Below are 18,194 nucleotides of genomic sequence, written 5' to 3'. Positions count from 1 at the left end.
GATAAAGACACATACCATATGATTTCAGTCATATATGGAATTTAAGAAACAAAACAAATGAGCAAAGGGAAGAAAAAGAGAGACAAACCAATAAACAGAGTCTTAACTATAGAGAACAAATTGATGGTTACCAGAGGGAAAGTGAGTGTGGGGAATGGGTGAAATAGGTGATGGGGATTAAAGAGTATACTATTCATGATGAGTACTGAGTAATGTATAGAATTCTTGAACCACTATACTATACACCTGAAATTAATATAACACTGGGGATTAACTAAAAAAAAGAAGAATTAATGCCAATCCTTCTCAAACTCTTCCCCCCAAAAATGAAGAGGTAACACTCCCAAATTCATTTTACAAGACCAGTATTGGCTACTCTTTACCAAAGCCAGATAGGAAAAATATAAGAAAAAAAACTACAGGCCAATATCCTTGATAAGTATACAGGCAATAATTCTCATAATGATAGCAAACTGAATTGAAATATATATTAAAAGGCTCACAGAACATGACCAGATGAGATTTATCCCTGAAATGCAAGGATGGTTCAACCTGTGCAAATCAACAAATGTGATACAAGACATTAATAGAATGAAAGATAAAAATCATATGACCATCTTAACAGATGCACTAAAAGAATTTGACAAAATACAACATGATTTCATGATTAAAACTCTAAAAAAACTGAATATAGAAAGAACATACCTCAACATGATAAAAGCCATCTATGACAAGCCCATAGCAACCATCATACTCAATAGTGAAAGATTAAAAGCTTTTCCATTAAGATCAAGACAAAGATGCCCACTCTCACCACTCCTATTTAATATAATACTAGAAGTCTTAGCCAGAGCAATTAGGCAGGAAAAATAAATAAAAATTATCCAAACCAGAAAGGTAGAAGAAAAACTGTCTCTGTTTGCAGCTGACATGATACTAAATATAGAAAACTCTAAAGACTCCACCAAAAACTGTTGGAACTATTCGGTGAATATAATAAAGTTACAGGATACTAGGGTGCCTGGATGGCTCAGTCAGTTAAGTGTGTGGCTTCAGCTCAGGCCATGATCTCCTGGTTCATGAGTTCAAGCCCCATGTTGGGCTCTGTGCTGACAGCTCAGAGCCTGGAGCCTGCTTCAGATTCTGTGTCTCCCTCTCTCTCTGCCCCTCCCCCACTTGTTCTCTCTCTCTCTCTCTCTCTCTCTCTCTCTCTCTCTCTCTCTCAAAAATAAACATTAAAAAGAATAAAGTTACAGGATACAAAATCAACATGCAGAAATCAGTTGCATTTCTGTATACTAACAATGAAATCCTCTGAAAAAGAAATAAAGAAAACATTCTCATTTACAATAGCATCGAAAACAATAAAATACTTAGGTATAAATTTAACCCAGGAGGTAACAGATCTATACACTGAAAGCTATAAAAATTTGTTAAAAGAAATTGAAGACACAAATAAACAGATAACTCATGTTCATGGATAGTAAGAATTCATATTGTTTAAAAGTCCATACTACCCAAGGCCACCTATAGATTCAATTCAATCTCTACCAAAACCAATTGTATTCTTGGGGTACCTGGGTGGCTCAGTTAGTTAAGCGTCTGACTCTTGATTTCAGCTCAGGTCATCATCTCACAGTAGTAGGATCAAGTCCCACATTGAGCTCTGTGCTGACAGTGCGGAGTCTACTTGGGATTCTCTCTCTCCCTCTCTTTCTCTCTGCCTCTCCCTCTACCAAAACAAACAAACATTAAAAAAACAATGCTATTCTTGACAGAAATAGAAAAGCAATCATAAAATTCATATAGAACCAAAAAAGCCTCCAAATAGCCAAAACAATCCCGAGAAAAAAGAACAAAGCTAGAAGCCTCACGCTTCCTGTTTTCAAACTATACTCCAAAGCTATAGTAATCAAAGAATATTACAGTAAAACCTTGGATTGTGAATAACTGTTCTGTGAGTGTTCTGCAAGATGAGCAAATATTTCTAATAAACTTTAACTTGATAAATGAGGGAATGTCTTGTAATACGAGTATTACATGATGCTGAATGTCACATTAACACAATGAAGCCAATGGTTCTTGAAATTTGCTTTGATATACAAGTGCTTTGGATTACAAGCATGTTTCTGGAATGAATTATGCTTGCAAATCAAGATTTTAATGTATACTGGCATAAAAATAGCGACTAAGGGAACAGAAACAAGAGCCTAGAAATAAACCATAACATAAACATTGAACTATTATTTGACAAGAGAGCCAAGAATACTCAATGGGAAAAGGATAGTCTCCTCAATAAATAGTGCTGGGGAAACTTGATAATCATGCAGAAGAATGAAATTGGATCCCTATCTTACACCATTCACAAAAATTAACTCTAAATGGATTAAAGATTTAAACATAAGACTTGAAACCCTATAACTTATAGAAGAAAACATAGGGAACAAGGTCCTGATGTTGTTCTTAGCAATGATTTTTTGGGATATGACACCAAAAGTGCAAGCAACAAAAGCAAAAATCAATAAGTGAGATTACAGCAAACTAAAAAGTTTCTGCACGGCAAAGGAAACCATCAGCAAGATGAAAAGGCAATCTATACAATAGGACAATATTTGTAAACCATCTATTTGATAAGGACCTATTAAACAAAATGTATGGAACTCGTATAACTCAATAGGAAAATATATATATATATTATATGATTATGATTATATGATATATATTATATGATTATGATTATATGATATATATGATATAATATATATATGTATGTGTGTGTGTATATATATATATATATATATATATATATGATTTAAAAAATTGGCAGAGGACCTAAGTAGATATTTTTCCAAAGAAGAATACAAATGGCCAATAGGTATATGTAAGGTGTTCAACATCACTCATCATCAGGGAGATGCAAATCAAAACCACAATGAGATATCACCTCACAACTGTTAGAATGGCTATCATCAAAATATCAAAATGACAAGACAGAACAAGTATTGTGAGTATGTGGAGAAAAGAGAACCGTCATGCACTGTTGGTGAGAATGTAAATTGGTGTAACCACTATGGAAAACAGTAGAGCCACTATCTGATCTAGTAATCCCACTTCTGAGTATATAACCCAAAGAAAATGAAATCAGGATCCTGAATAGGTATCTGCACTCCCATGATCACTGCAAAATTATTCACAATAGCCAAAGTATGGAAACAACCTAAGTGTTCACGCACAGATAAATGGGTAAGGAAGATGCAACATAAATACAGAATGGAATATTATTTAGCCACGAGAAAGAAGGAAATTCTGCCATTTGTGACAACATGAATGGACCCTGAAGGTATTATACTAAGTGGAATAAGCCAGAGAAAATCAAATACTATATAATCTTACTTATATGTGGAATCTAAAAAAACTGAACTCATAGAAACAGATAGTGGAATGGTAGTTTCCATGGATTGGAGGTTGGGGAAATAAGGAGATGTTGTCAAAAGAAACAAACTCCCAGTTATAAGAGATCTAAGTTCTGGGGATGTAATGTACAGCATGGTGACTCTAGTTAACAGTATTGTATGATACACTTGAAAGTTGCTAAGACAGTAGATCTTAAATATTTTCAACACACGTACACACAAGGTAATTAATTATGTGAGGTAACAGAGGTGTTAACTAACCTGCTGTGGTAAACATTTTTGGAATAGATTTGTGTATCAAATCATCATGGGTACATTTTTAACTGACACAATGTTATAAGTCAATTATATATCAATAAAATTAGAAAACAAATCTTAAAAAAACAGAGGTGCCTGGGTAACTCAGTTAAGTGTCCAACTCTTGTTCTCAGCTCAGGTCTTGATCTCAGGGCCATGACTTCAAGCCCCATATTGGGCTCTGCACTGGCTGTGAAGCTTACTTAAAAGAAAAAAAAAAGAAAAGAAAAAAGAAAAAAAGAAAAAGAAATTTCCAACCTCTTCCAAAGTGGCTGCACTATTACACCTTCCATCCGTGATGTATAAGGATTCCAAAATCTCTGTTTTCCTTGCAAGTATTTTTTATTGTCTGTCCTTAATGAAAGCCATTCTAGTGGGAATAAAGTGGTATCTCATCACATCTTAATTCACGTCTTCCTAGTGACTAATGATGTAGAGCATCTTTCCACATGCTTGTTGGCTATTTGTATATCTTCTCTGATGAAGTGCCTATTATATATCTTCTGCCCATTTTTTTAAATTGGGTTTTCTGTCTTACAATGAGCTCCAAAAGCTCTTTATTTTATTCTGGACATAAGTCCTTTATCAGATATGTACTTCAAAAAATATGTTCCCTGGGCCTGTGTCTTGTCTTTCCATTTTTAAAATGATGTCTCTTGAAGCACAAAATTTTAAAACTTTAATGAAGTTCAATTTATCACTTTTTTCTTTCATGGATATTCCTTTTTATTTAAGAAAGAAGTTCCTCTCTAGAAATTTCTGCCCAGATACCATTGACCAAAACCATATTATGTAACTGGTCTTAGGGGTAAGGGAGTTTGACTCTAACAAAATTTGCCCTCAACAAAATTAGGTTCTGTTATAAAAGGGACAAAAAAAGACAGAAAGGCTGTTTGTAAAGCAATTAGCATTGTCATCATTTTTTAAGCAAGATTATCCGATTCTACTTTAGAAAGTCTATCGGTTTTTCTATCGCCAAAATAATGCTTCATAACAACACGCAGAAAACCCCTGTAGCATACACAATGAATGTTTATTGCCCACGTGTCGAGAGTGAGCTGAGGTTTGGCTGATTGGCTTTGCAAATCTTGGCTGTTCTCTCTCTCTCTCTCTCACATGCCTAGGCGTGGGCTAGCTGTTGATTGATCTAGACTGGTTTCAGTAGGCTGTGTATGATAATGTTGCTCTACTCCATGTGTCCCTCATCCTCCAGCAGGCTAGCCGAGCCACGCTTTCCTGACAATGGCAGAGTGCAAGAAGGCAAGGTCGACAAGACCTCTTGAGGCTAAGGCTAGGGAATGACATTCTTCCACTTCCCCCACATCCCATCGTCCACTGCGAGTCATAAAGCTAGCCCAGATTTAAGAAGTCAAGAAACAAATTAATTCCTCTCTTTAGGGAGGAGAATTGCAATCTCACGTCAAATATGTGTACCCAGGGAGGGATCTGGGGCCTTGAAAGCAGTCAATCTAACATACAAAACAGCATTGTCAGACTAGGGAAGTGGGGTGAGGGAATGAGCTAGGCTTGAGTAAAATACAAGTGAGGCAATTTCAGTAACTCAGGTGAGAAAATGGTAGCCCGAGCTAAGGGGAGCCTATGAGTAGGAAGAGAAACAGACCAACTCCAGAGATATCTAGGAGCTAGTGAAGAAGACTTGGGGTGATTAAATCACAGGGAGAGGAGTACAGGAGGGGGCAGGGAGCAGTCAAGTACTCTACATAATTTTTCCTCTTTCTGCTTTTCAGTGAAGGTCTAAGTCATCAGATATTTTTGTTATCAAAGAGACTAGAGAGAGAAAAAAGCATTATATATGGAACAGTATGACATACATTTGAATTTTACTTATTGCCAAAACTGGCCCATTTTTATTTTAGCTTCAGTTTGATTTTACACTGATCTCTTGGGAGTGTTGCAAGGTGCAATAACTTGTGACACGTGTCTATCACTAAGATCTAGTTTAATGAAGCATTTTATTCTAAATGATACACTGTGGGCGAGGTGAGAAGAGAAATGTTTTCCCAGAGCCATACGGATATGGCTTTTGGTTGATTAGCCCTGAAAATTGTCCAAAATAAATTAGTACTTACTGTAAGCCAGAAAGCCAGATGCCAGCTTTAATGGGGAGTCACAAAGTAGCATGACAACAGTAACACAAAAAGAGCTGAAGGGGCCTGTGAATCAAATGTTGCATTTGCTGATACAAGTTTTGTGCATTGTCAGGGCTACAGACACCTGCTTTACTGAGAGTGAAAATTTCCAAGGCTTATTATCATGGAATATGGTACTCCGTGGGGTTCGTTCAGCCTTCAAATGCAGAAGTTCTAGCTTGAAAACCAAAGCTGGAAGCACATATTTTGCTGGGTCTTGATGACTGCACTCTCCAGTGGACATTTCAAGTTTCATTCTAAAAGAAAAGTCCAGGTGTACCTAGGTGGTTCAGTTAAGCGTCTGACTTAGGCTCAGGTCATGATCTCATGATTCGTGAGTTTAAACCCTGCATCAGGCTCTGTGCTGACAGCTCAGAGCCTACAGCCTGCTTCAGATTCTGTGTCTCCCTCTCTCTCTGCCCCTCCCTAGCTTGTGCTCTGTCTCTCTCTCAAAAATAAATATTTAAAAAATTAATAAATAAATAAAAGAAAGAAAAGGACAGGTTCCCATACCCTTAAGCAAAGCCCCACTACATTTCAAGAACAAGATAGTAGGAGAGACAGAATGTCATGGTAAACCTGTGTGGGAGACACAATCAACACATTGGAGGATGTGCTGGTCTAGGGTACCTGGAAGGAAATGAAGAGAAGGGTAAGATTCTCTCTCCAGAGAGACCCCACACCCTTTATTTTTGTCCCCCAAAGATAAAGAAGCAGAAGCTGGAGTGTGAAAATTTTACCAATCCCCATGACAAGGTCTCTAGTGGACACTACCATTTGCTTACTCACTCGCTTTTTTTTATAGTGAGCTGTTATCACTTAGCTAAAATATCACTAACATCACAGGTGGTGAGTTCTATTGTGTGAAACGAAAACACAGAGAGACTTCCTGAATTGAGGTAAGGACAATAGCAGTCTTCGCTGAGGTCTATATAGCAGGCATGTTGCATGTTTATCTTATTTATTCCTCTGAACAACCCCCAAATGTAAGCATTTGCTATCATTATTTAAATGATAAAGAGAATTAAATTTGAGAATGGTCAAGAAATATGTATCCAAGCTCATGCATCCAGAAAATTTGTTCAACCAGGATTTGATTTTCTTCTATTCTGTTCCCAAACCCCTTGGCCTTAACCATGCCTACATTAGAGTCTAAAAGGGGAGATAAAACATGGATGAAAGCAATCAGGGTAGATATAATGATCCTTAGAATGGTTTCTACATGCCCAACATTTTTCTAAACACTTTGCATGTTTTAATTCACTTAATCCCTATAGTGATGTCATTCTGTAGGTACTAGCATTGCCTCCATTTTTTAAGAATAGGAAAACTGAGGCACAGAGACATTTACTGAAAGTCATACAGTCAATAAATGACAATGCTGGGACTTGAGCACAGGGAGACTGGGGCTCAAAGAAACCATGCTGTCGACACCTTGCTATGCTGTCACTCTCAAAGGAAAAACACAGATTCAAAGCAACAGGAGGGAGTAATTTCTTGAAGCTATAAAGTAGACTAGTATGTGGGAGAAAATAACTTAAGTTTGGGGGGAAGATGAAAGTCTAAACTGGTTTTTGGAAAAGAGGTGCACATGTGGTAGGAGGGTGAGGTTCAAGTGGAATGTGGAATACATTCTACTTAGATTTCTCTCCAGCACCCTGCCTTTATTCTCTATCTTTGGCATTATTTCCTACATAGAAGTTTGTGGTCTATAATTATGTATTTCCTTACTTCCTTATAAAAAGACCATAAGGGCAGAGACCAGATTCTTTCCATCATTGCATACCCGGTGCCAGGCACTCAATCATCACCAATGAACCAGATAAAGAAGAAGGAAGGAGATTGGAAAAGCTAGGGAACGTGTAAAGGGTTGATAAATTCTGTAGGAATTCAAGAAACCTGTCCAGGATTGGCCAAGGAGGGCTTCGTGTGGTCAGTGGAATCTGAGCCAAGCAACAATTTTTAAATATAGTATATTACAATGTTTCTAAAATTTACATGTTTCCCATGTGAAATGAGTGGCACTGAAATTAGAACCCACTTTCAGTCAATGGTATACTTTAGCTTAATTGGCATCCTTTTTTCTACCTTAAGTAATAAATTAAAATGATAGTCCATTTTATAATTGATGACATCTTAGATCAATGAAATAAAGTATTGATGTAAAAATGGCTTGTCTGACACCTATAGACAATGCCTGTTAGGAAACAAATGGGGAAGACAAAAGCAAACTGTGGAGTGTCCTGGAATCCAGTCTTATTGTAGGCTTGATATGAAAAATAATAGGAAGCCATGGTGACTTTCTGGGCAGAGGGGTAACTTCACTGAAACAGTGTTTAGGAAAGAAGTGACTGGACTCCGCATAAAGAAAACCCTGAAGATGGAAGAAAATGGCACCAGTGAAGGCAGCCTCGCAGTGAGGAGATACAGAGAGACATGTCCCAAAGTCAAGAGTGTTCCAAAGTCCACTGCGTAACTAATGCTTTGAGCTGACATGCATCATTTGCCTTTCCAGTTTGGGTTTCTTCATTAGTAAGACAAAAGGGTAACACAGAACAGTTTACAGGGCTCTGTGAGTTCTAAACCTTGATGTGTACTCCAGGTATGAAACAGTAGGACAGATAGCAACATAAACCATGAATACTTCGGGACCAGTATTTTGAAGGAAGAACAGTGTGTGCAGAAATGTCGAGTCTGGAGGAAGGATGGACTAGAATCCAACACAGTGTGGCTAAAGATAAGGTCAACGATGCAGAAGGGCGGAAATGGACAAGGCTGAGCAGAGCCTTTTGGAAGCCACGTTGAAAGGTTTGGACTTTATTCCAGGAACAATAGGAAGCCATTGAATAAGCAAGCAGAATTATCATAATCAAATACACACTTAAGATGGTCATTTTGTCTGATCTGCTGTGGGAGAATGTGGTAGGGGTAAGCCCAGAATGAGCCGACCTCCTCTGAAGAACCAGTTGGAAAAAAAAAAAAAAAAGGAAGAGGCTAACATTAGAGTGATACACCATAGGGAGAAAGGGAACTAGACAGGATTCAAGACACTTAGAGACAGAACTAGCAGGATTTACTAAGAGATTTAATTTTGAGAGAGAGAAATAAAGTAATAATTGTAACAGTGGTTGTATTAGTTTGCGAGGGTTGCCACAAGAAAATCACTACAAGTGGGTAGCTAAAATGAGAGATATTTGTTTTCTCATGGTTCTGGAGGTTAGAGGTCCAAGATCAAGGTGTCAGCAGGTTTGGGTTCCTCTGAGGCCTCTCTCCTGGACTTTCAGATGACTGCCTTCTCACTGTGTCCTCACATGGTCATTCCCCTGTGTGTGTGCATTCCTAGTGTCTCTGTGGCCCAATCTCTTTTTATAATGACACCAGTCGGATTAAATTGGGACCCACCAAACACCTTCATTTTATTTTAGTTATATCCTTTTTTTTTAATTTTTTTAAATGTTTATTTATTTTTGAGAGGGAGACGGAGTGCAAGCAAGGGAGGGGGAGAGAGAGGGGGAGGCAGAATCCAAAGCAGCTCCAGGCTCTGAGCTGTCGGCACAGAGCCTGACACGGGGCTTGAACCCCAAGCCATGAGATCATGACTTGAGCCGAAGTCGGATGCTCAACCAACTGAGCCACCCAGACACCCCTTAATTATATCTTTAAAGGCCCTATTTCCAAAAAACAGTCATATTTTGAGGTTTGGGGTGGGGGTAGGCTTCAACATATTAACTTGGGGGGACACACAATTTAGCCCACAATGTAGTAATAAGAATAGTACTAGCTAATACCTAGAGGACCTACTAATTCCATTGTCTCCCTTTTCACAATTCTGGACTATCTTCCTTTCTTCTTCCACCCTCTCCACCCTCAGCTATCCATCTGTTAGCCACCTGCTCTCCTACTTATTTCCTGGGGCTCTGAATCCCCCACGATCATATTGGACACCAAATCACACCTCAGTGGCCCCCCTCCCTAGCTTTCCAGACATTCATTAAGCATTTTAGCTCCCATTACCATCATGTGATCTCACCCACCCCCCACCCAGTCAACAGAAACAAAGAAATAACTACCACACTTCCACCTCCTCAACAGACATCATGCCCTCAATACTCAAGAACTCAGCACATATCCATAGTCTACAACTGAGATCACTGTGACTCTGCCTGTGTAGCGGTCCATACATGTCAGAAATTAATCCCGTCCCCAGGTTAGGTTCTCCAGGAAGCACACTGTGAGATAGAATTTAATGTGCAGGATGTGTTAAGGAGTTCTCTTGGGATTGACACCCACAGAGATAGAGAAAGCAAACAGGAGTGGGCAGAGGCAAAAATCAAGTTGGTCCAGAACACAGGCCCAGTGACAACCTCAGTCAACCCTGTGGGGAGCTCTGGAGGCAAATTAGAATCGTCCCAAGTTGGGTTTAAATGGCCAGGCTTTTATATCCCCACTTCAGTCAAACATTGCATACGGGCTACCATGGAAGGATGTGACCTCGGTAAGGTGGCTTTCGGCACCGAAGGCAATTACTGAATGGGTAGATGGTGGAAGGGTGTCCACTGACGGCACCCCCAGAAGCTGGGCAAGTCCTTCCCTAAAGGAGAATCTGGGTGGCACAGATGGCCCCCACAAAGCCCCAGCAAGCAGCCCTGAGCCAATGACTGACCAGGGTTGGAGAATAAGTACCCCAGTGTCCTCATTTCTTGGGGTTGGGACTGGGGGAGGGAAGACATCTCTAAAGCACATTCTGCCCTCTCCCAGAATTTCCCAATTCAATTGAGCCTCAATTAAATTTGAGTTGCCCAAAGTGATAACCTGCTTGATCCCACACCATTTACTGGATTTCTTCCCTTCCCCATCTCACTTCCCCACTCTTTACCTGTGCCTCCCAGATACACTATGTGCATTTAAATCCTCATCTCAGTGCTGTTTTGGGGATAACCCAACCAAAAATATCTCCAAAAAGTTTCTTTATTCATAGTCTCTATGTTAAAAATAGACATTTTTTTTAAAGCAATGGCCTATATCCCTAGGCTAAATTGCTTCCCTTTCATTGCAATTTACCTTTTTTTTTCCAATTGAACCAGTTATTTGAAGTAGGCATGAGTGGGGCGCCTGGGTGGCACAGTCGGTTAAGCGTCCGACTTCAGCCAGGTCACGATCTCGCGGTCCGTGAGTTCGAGCCCCGCGTCAGGCTCTGGGCTGATGGCTCGGAGCCTGGAGACTGTTTCCGATTCTGTGTCTCCCTCTCTCTCTGCCCCTCCCCCGTTCATGCTCTGTCTCTCTCTGTCCCAAAAATAAATAAAAAACGTTAAAAAAAAAAATTAAAAAAAAAAAATAATAAAAAAATAAAAAAAATAAAAATAAAAAAAAAAATAAATGAAGTAGGCATGAGTGACCTTGGCATATGCTAATGCCTGTAAGGTGCAGACTGTTTGCAGAAAGTGCTGATTTGTCCAGCATGATGTTTATTGTTTATCAGAAGGCCCACGCGTTCGACAAGAAAACATCCTGAGCACTTCTCTGTGACTTAATCAAAAGCTGGTCGCTGAAGTACATTCCTCAGTCATAAACCTAGCAGACGATAAAATCAATCTTCTCTGAATGGTTATGTCTGGCACATGCTTATAACAACTTGTTGGCTGCTCGAGTCCCCACATCTGTATTCAGCAGCAGCTGTCCAGGGAAATGGTCTCCATATACCTCAGGAATACCTGCTGTTGGCCTATTTGCATCGACAGAACCAGAGAATTGCTCTTCCTGGCAAGAGATGACAGATGGGCTGACGACCTCCAGAGGGTTTGGTTGCTACACCAGGACTGGCAGTTCCAGGTGGTAGATGACTACACAAACACTTTTAACCATGAACAGCTTTCCTTTATGCGGGAAGGTTCTCTTAGTTGACAGATATATGTGGTAAGGGGAACGTTTGTTTTTGGTCTTCTTTACTCCCTTTTAACCTGTGGCCCATAACCGTTTGGATCCATTTGAGTTGTCAAGAAAGAAAAGAGAAAAAAAATCGAAAATCTTTGGCTTTTAAGTTGAAAAGCCATAGTCCACCTGTCACAGGAAGTGTTCAAAGAATACGTGCAAAGACAATTTGTTCCCACCCATCAAAGAAATTTTTATTGTCCTGAGACAATGACTTGAGTGCAGGGAGTTTATTCACAAGGTGGTTCCAGGAAGCGGTTCCAGGAAGCACACGTAAGATATGAGACAGGGGCGCCTGGGTGGCTCAGTTGGTTAAGCCTCCAACTTCAGCTCAGGTCATGAGCTCACAGTTTGTGAGTTCGAGCCCCATGTTGGGCTCTGTGCTGACAGCTCAGAGCCTGGAGTCTGCTTCGGATTCTGTGTCTCCTTTTCTGTCCGCCCGGCTCATGCTCTGTCTCTCTCTGTCTCTCAATAATAAATAAATGTTAAAAAAAATTTTTTTTTAAGTAAGATTTGAGACAGAGAAAGGAAGAAAGTAAATAAATGGCGCATTGATGAGCTGGTTTGCAATGTGCTGGTGCTAAATGCAATGGCAGCTGGTGCTAAAATGTATTAGGGACCCTCTGAGAAACTGTGTGAAGCACCCCTCAGAATCTTCCTGAAAGACAAGCAGATTGGGGCATTTAACTCCCAAATCCCCTCACCTGCTGGGCAACAGCTTCCCACAGAGATGTCAATACTGTATAATTCTGGGCTGTACCTGCTCAGCCAAGCATGCTTCCATGATATCACAGAAAGCCCTCAAGCAGAGAAACAGAAAGAGGCAGGTGCGGGCACTTTGAGTGGGAACTGGCAGTATGTTGGAAGTGTTTATAGCTGCAGCTCAGGGCGGGTGAGAGAATGAGAGAATACAGGGCAAGAAATCAACAGTGCTTGCTTTAATATGCTTGAGAGTTGAAGGGAAGGCAGTAAGGGACAGAGGAAGAGGGAAGTAAGGCCATGAGATACCATGCGACGTTTTGAAAAGGGGCTCTGCCCCTTCTGTCCCTCGTCCTCCACTGGTCAAATCCGGTATGGGGAAGAATGATTGAACCCTCACAAAACTTTTAGAGTCTAAGGACAATGAGAACCTGAGTTCAAGTTCCTGGCAAGGCCCTTGAAAGCAAGCAAGGCCCTTGAGTTCCCCCATACCTCTCTAGCTTTAAGAACAACAACACAGAGAAAAATGATGTCAGCAAGGGTAATCTCAGAAAACACAAAAATACAAGAAGGCTAGAAGGGTGCCTGGGTGGCTCAGTCCGTTAAGCATCTGACTTTGGTGCAGGTCATGATCTCACAGTTTGTGGGTTGGAGCCCTGAGTCAGGCTCTGTGTGGAGCCTGTAGCCTGCTTTGGATTCTGTGTCTCCCTCACTCTCTGCCCTTCCCCCACTCACACTCCATGTTTCTCTCTCTCTCTCAGAAAAAAAAATAAACTTACAAAAAGGAAATATAAAGTCAAGGACACTACGAATATTTCAGCAAAGTCAGGGTGAAGGGTAGCGATGGCTAAGAAGAATGCAGCTGCGACCATTGCAGCAGGTGCCAGCAAAAAACCAGAGACCAAAACCATTCCAGATTCCTCCCTCCAAAGCCATGGCACTCTACAAATTCCCCAAACCTTAGATGCTGCTGCAGGGAGGAGGGGGGAGAGAAAATGTCCAAATTGACAGAGGCTAAATCTAAAATGACTGTATGTCTTAGTTTGGGCTTCCGTAAAAGAAGAGCCTGAATTTGAGTGTAGCTGCTTTTTGGGGGAGGCAGAGGAAGGGGATTCCAGAGAACAGGAGTGAGGGACTAGAAGAAAGAAACTGAGAAAGAAGCAAAGCCAATGTAAGGGAGTGTTACTGAGGCAGCCCTTGTGAGCCATAAGAACTCACTTCCTTTGGAACCTCCTGAGAATCATAGAGAATTGTCCACCTGAATGACGGGAAGGTGAGGCATTTATGCATGGACCCCCATCCTCAAATGGTCAAGGGATGGCCTCCGTATTAGTCTGCGTCTCCAGTAAAGCAGAAATAGTAGTGTGCGTGTGTGTGTGTGTGTGTGTGGAAAGAGAGAGAGAAAGAGATTTATTATAAGGAACTGACTCACATGATTACAGAAGCTGACAACTCACAAGATCTGCAGGGTGAGTTAGCAAGCTGGGGACCTAGGAGAGCTGATGGTATGGCTCCAGTCTGAAGGGCGGGCTCAAGGCTCAAGAGGAGCCATTGTGTCAGTTTGAGTCTGGAAAATGACAATGTACCAGTCCACAGGCCATTAGGCAGAGAGAGTTCTCTCTCGAGGGACAGTCAGCCTTTGTGTTCTATTCAGGCTTTCAACTGATTGTAGGGGGCCCACCCACAGTATCCAGGCAGTCTGCTTTACTCAGTCTACCCATTGAAACATTAATCTCATCCAAAAACTCCCTTAAAGAAACACCCAGAATGATGCTTAGTATCCGGGCACCCTGTGGCCCAGTCAAGCTGACACATAAAATTAACCATCACATACCCTCAGAAGTGTTCATTCTTCTGCACTTCCAAGCTGCATATATACTACAGGCCAAGCTAGCGCCTGCCAACATTCGTGAGTTTGAAGGAACCCACGGGCAAAAAAAAAAAAAAGCAAAGACTCAGCACATAAACCTCAGCCTAGAGGCTGACAGTTGGAAGTAAGTCAAAGCCCATACAGAATTATGCACACAGCCAAGATTTAAATCAGAAGTGAGGCACAGATGATGTGACTGGGGGCATAAGAGCATCTTCTCTATTAGGTTTTTCAGAATTTATTAAGATTATTATTTTTCTGCCATCGACAGAATAGGGGTTCGAAAAAGAGATTAGATTGAGTCACAGAAAGATTTAGAAAGCTACACTTCCTGCACATCTGCTTTTTGTCGTCTGGGATATTCTTACCCACTTCGCAAGTATTACCTTAACAAGTTAGATTAATCAGATCTTGGCAATCAATGGATTGCTGCCCAATCATCTCATACCTAATGTACCTGCAATTTATTTTTCACATTAACTCATCCATTGAACATTTACTGAGTATGTAAGCCATCATGCCAGTTGGGACCGCAAAAGGGAGACAAGATGAATTTTCTGCTCATTGATAGCCTCCCTACTATTTGCCACCAAAGACAAAAGGTCGACTTTATGAATACTGGCAGCTGTATAGGATTATAATGTCAGGCCTTATTTGGGCACGGTGTCTCTGAATAGAGATTGGGAAGAAAAACAGATATTTACCTAAACACTGGAGGTCACAGAAGCCCACATTTGTGTCAGTTCCACTCAAAGGAAAACTGTTTGACCTCAAACATCCGGGCATGCCTACAGCCAAATTTATAAAGTTAAAAAATTTCTCTTCTGGGCACCTGGGTGGCTCAGTCAGTTAAGTTTCTGACTTCAGCTCAGGTCCTGACCTTATGGTTCATGGGTTTGAGCCCCACATCAGGCTCTGTACTGACAGCTCAGAACCTAGAACCTGCTTCAGATTCTGTGTGTGTGTGTGTGTGTGTGTGTGTGTGTGTGTGTGTGTCTGCCCCTCCCCCATTCATGCTCTGTCTCTCTCTCAAAAATAAATTTAAAAAAATTCTCTTCAAATTATACCACCAGCATTCTGTTTCTTTTTACCACCTGGCAATAAAGGAGTCAAACCAAACATATAATTTCTTTTTCTCACAAATAAGTAGAGGTCTTTCCAAAATGTTCTTCCTGTATTTCCTCCCCTTTTCCCTCTTATTCATTAACTTTTACCTTTCTCTAATTTTTCCTTCTCCCACTCTTTCCCAAAAGTCCAGAGAAGGAGTAGGAAGCCAGCGTGGAAGGAGAGAACAAGAAAAATGATTAATTTTTAAGAAAATTATTTCAGCAATGTTTTCCCCTTTCAAACCCTGAACAAAAATGAACTTCCAACAATACTCCCAGTTTATTCATTTGAACTAAGGAGATGCTTAGTTCAAATGTGTGGTCCATATGCCATCAGTGAGGTATAAAGATTTTCCTAAGAGGCCACCAAATGATCAAAACTACAGGTTCTGGGGCCACCTGGGTGGCTCAGTTGGTTAGGCATCTGACTCTTGAATTCTGCTCAGGTCACGATCTCATGATTCGTGAGTCCAAGCCCCGTTGTCATGCTCTGAGCTGACAGCATGGAACCTACTTAAGATTCTCTCTCCGCTTCTCTCTGCCCCTCCCTCACCTGCACTATCTCCCCCTCAAAATAAAGAAATACACCTTAAAAAAAAAACTACAAGTTGTATGGTTGTTACAGGGGAGTAATGCACTATAGTGTATGTATTCCACAGACTTTATTATCTTTATCATACTCCGGCAGTATGTTAATAACAGAAATAATAATAGCTAGCATTTGTTGAGTATTAATGCACCAGGTACTCTCAGAAATGCTTTCTTTACATGTACTAACACATTTATTCTTCACACCAAACCTAGGGTTTGGTCATCCCTATTTACAGGCAGGGAAACAGAAGCACATAGAGATACAACCCACTACCCAAGATCACATAGTCAGTAACCAGTGGGACCAGTCCAAGCTCAGGCATTCTGGCTAGAACTCTGTACTACCATGCCTTTGCATGAGCTGTAGAGCAGTATTGAAATTTGTCATTTATAAACTAAAATAAGCGGTTTACTAGTGTTTACCAAGGATTCTCATTCAATGTTCTAATTGGCTGGTGGCATAATACCATGCAGCCCAGCAAATCTCCTATCAAGCATAAACATAAGCAGTACTTGATTCTAAATTGCTAAGTCCAATGGTCAATTCTCAGTCCTGACTACACTTGATCTATCAGCAGCGTTTGACACAGGCTCCCTCCTCTTCAATATACTTTCTCTTCTTTTCTCCCAGAGTACCAGTCTCTCTTGAAAGGGGCATGCTTGGCCATTGCTTCTTTTTTTTTTTTTTTTTTTTTCATTTTTTTTAAAAATTTAATTTGGCCATTGTTTCTTGGGTCTCTTTGGCTGGTCCCTCCTTTAATAGACCTGATAGTACCGGAAGGCATCAGAGTACAGCCCTTCATCCTCCCTCCTTATTTGTAACTGCACACGCTTTTTTGGTTAGACAATCCATTCTCACATCTTAAATACCATCTATTTACATGCCACTAAGTCCCAAATGTTTAGGTCAAGCCCAGCCTTCTCCTTCCTGAACTCCAAACTCTCATACCAACTGCTACTTCAATGTCTTCACTTGGATATCTAATAAACACCTGAACCTCAAGACGACTTAAACAGTCCTGTTCTTTTCTCCCCAAACTTGATCCTCACACAGCATTCTCCATCTTCAAATGATGGCAATTTCATCCTTCTACTCATCCAAGGAAAATACCTTGGAGTCATGCTTGACTTTTCTCTTGTTTTCACATGCTGCATAAATTCCACGTAGGTTCTACTTCCAAACGTACCCACAACATGACCACATCTCAACACTTCCACTGTTAGCACCGTAGCTTGAGCCACCATCCTCTTTTACCAGGATGACTGCAATAGACTCCTCACTGGAATCCTTGCTTACCTTCTCATCTTCCTACAAACTATTCTCATACATACAGCAGCCTACTAGATTATAAGCTATACCATGTCCCTCTGCACAAAACCCTTCAGTAGGTTCCCATCTCACTCGGACATGAAGAATGCCTCCCACCACTCCTACCTTTCTGACATCATCTTTCCCCTTGCTCATCCCACTCCAGCCACACTGGCTGCCTGTTCCTCCACAGGCACTCTCCTATCTTAGAGCCTGTACATTGGCTGTGCCCTCTCCCTACGTGTCCTTCTGTTCGAAATCCACTTGGCAAATCCCTCACGTGAAGTCTGTTCTCAAGTGTCTCCTTCTCAATGAGTCTTGCTCTTATCTGCCCCTATTCAAAACTGTAACTAATCCCCTACACTTAATACTCTCAATCTCTTTACTTGGCCCTCCATTTTTCTTCTTAGATACTAATTGTCAACTACTGGCAATTTACTTATTTTATTTATTCTTAATTATCTGAATCTCCCACTAGAATGTAAGCACTAAAAAGGCAAGACTCTTTTTCTTTTTTATTCATAGATATATTCTAAGACCTTTTCCTAGAAAAGCTGGCACATAAGAGGCTCTCAGTAAGTACTTTTGTCTAATCCTCTAGTGTTCAGAACGCTCTCTTTCTTAAAATAGACGTGCTGCCTTGAACTGGTCACTGTTTTTCAATTACTACTCTTGCTTTTTACTTATCACTGGAGTTAGTATAGCTACATAATTATGATTTAACTTGTTTTTATTTGATTAACCTTACACGTCTTGCAAAAAATACATTCAGCAACAGCATTTTTTGACCCATAATCTCTCAATAAATACACTTTAAGGGCTTTGTATTGA

The 18,194-nt window shown here is 40.5% G+C and overlaps 1 long non-coding RNA gene across 2 annotated transcripts in view; it reads right to left on the bottom strand.

Annotated features, from left to right (window-relative positions):
• Nucleotides 1-18,194, bottom strand: part of LOC125921373 (uncharacterized) — a 254,986-nt gene that overhangs the window by 146,401 nt on the left and 90,391 nt on the right. The gene's annotated exons all lie outside the window — the stretch shown is intronic.

Source organism: Panthera uncia, chromosome C2 (assembly GCF_023721935.1).
Source record: "Panthera uncia isolate 11264 chromosome C2, Puncia_PCG_1.0, whole genome shotgun sequence".
NCBI classification, from domain to species: Eukaryota; Metazoa; Chordata; class Mammalia; order Carnivora; family Felidae; genus Panthera; species Panthera uncia.
The sequence above is the reverse complement of the archived record's forward strand: the minus strand, read 5'-3'. Positions and strand labels throughout refer to the sequence as shown.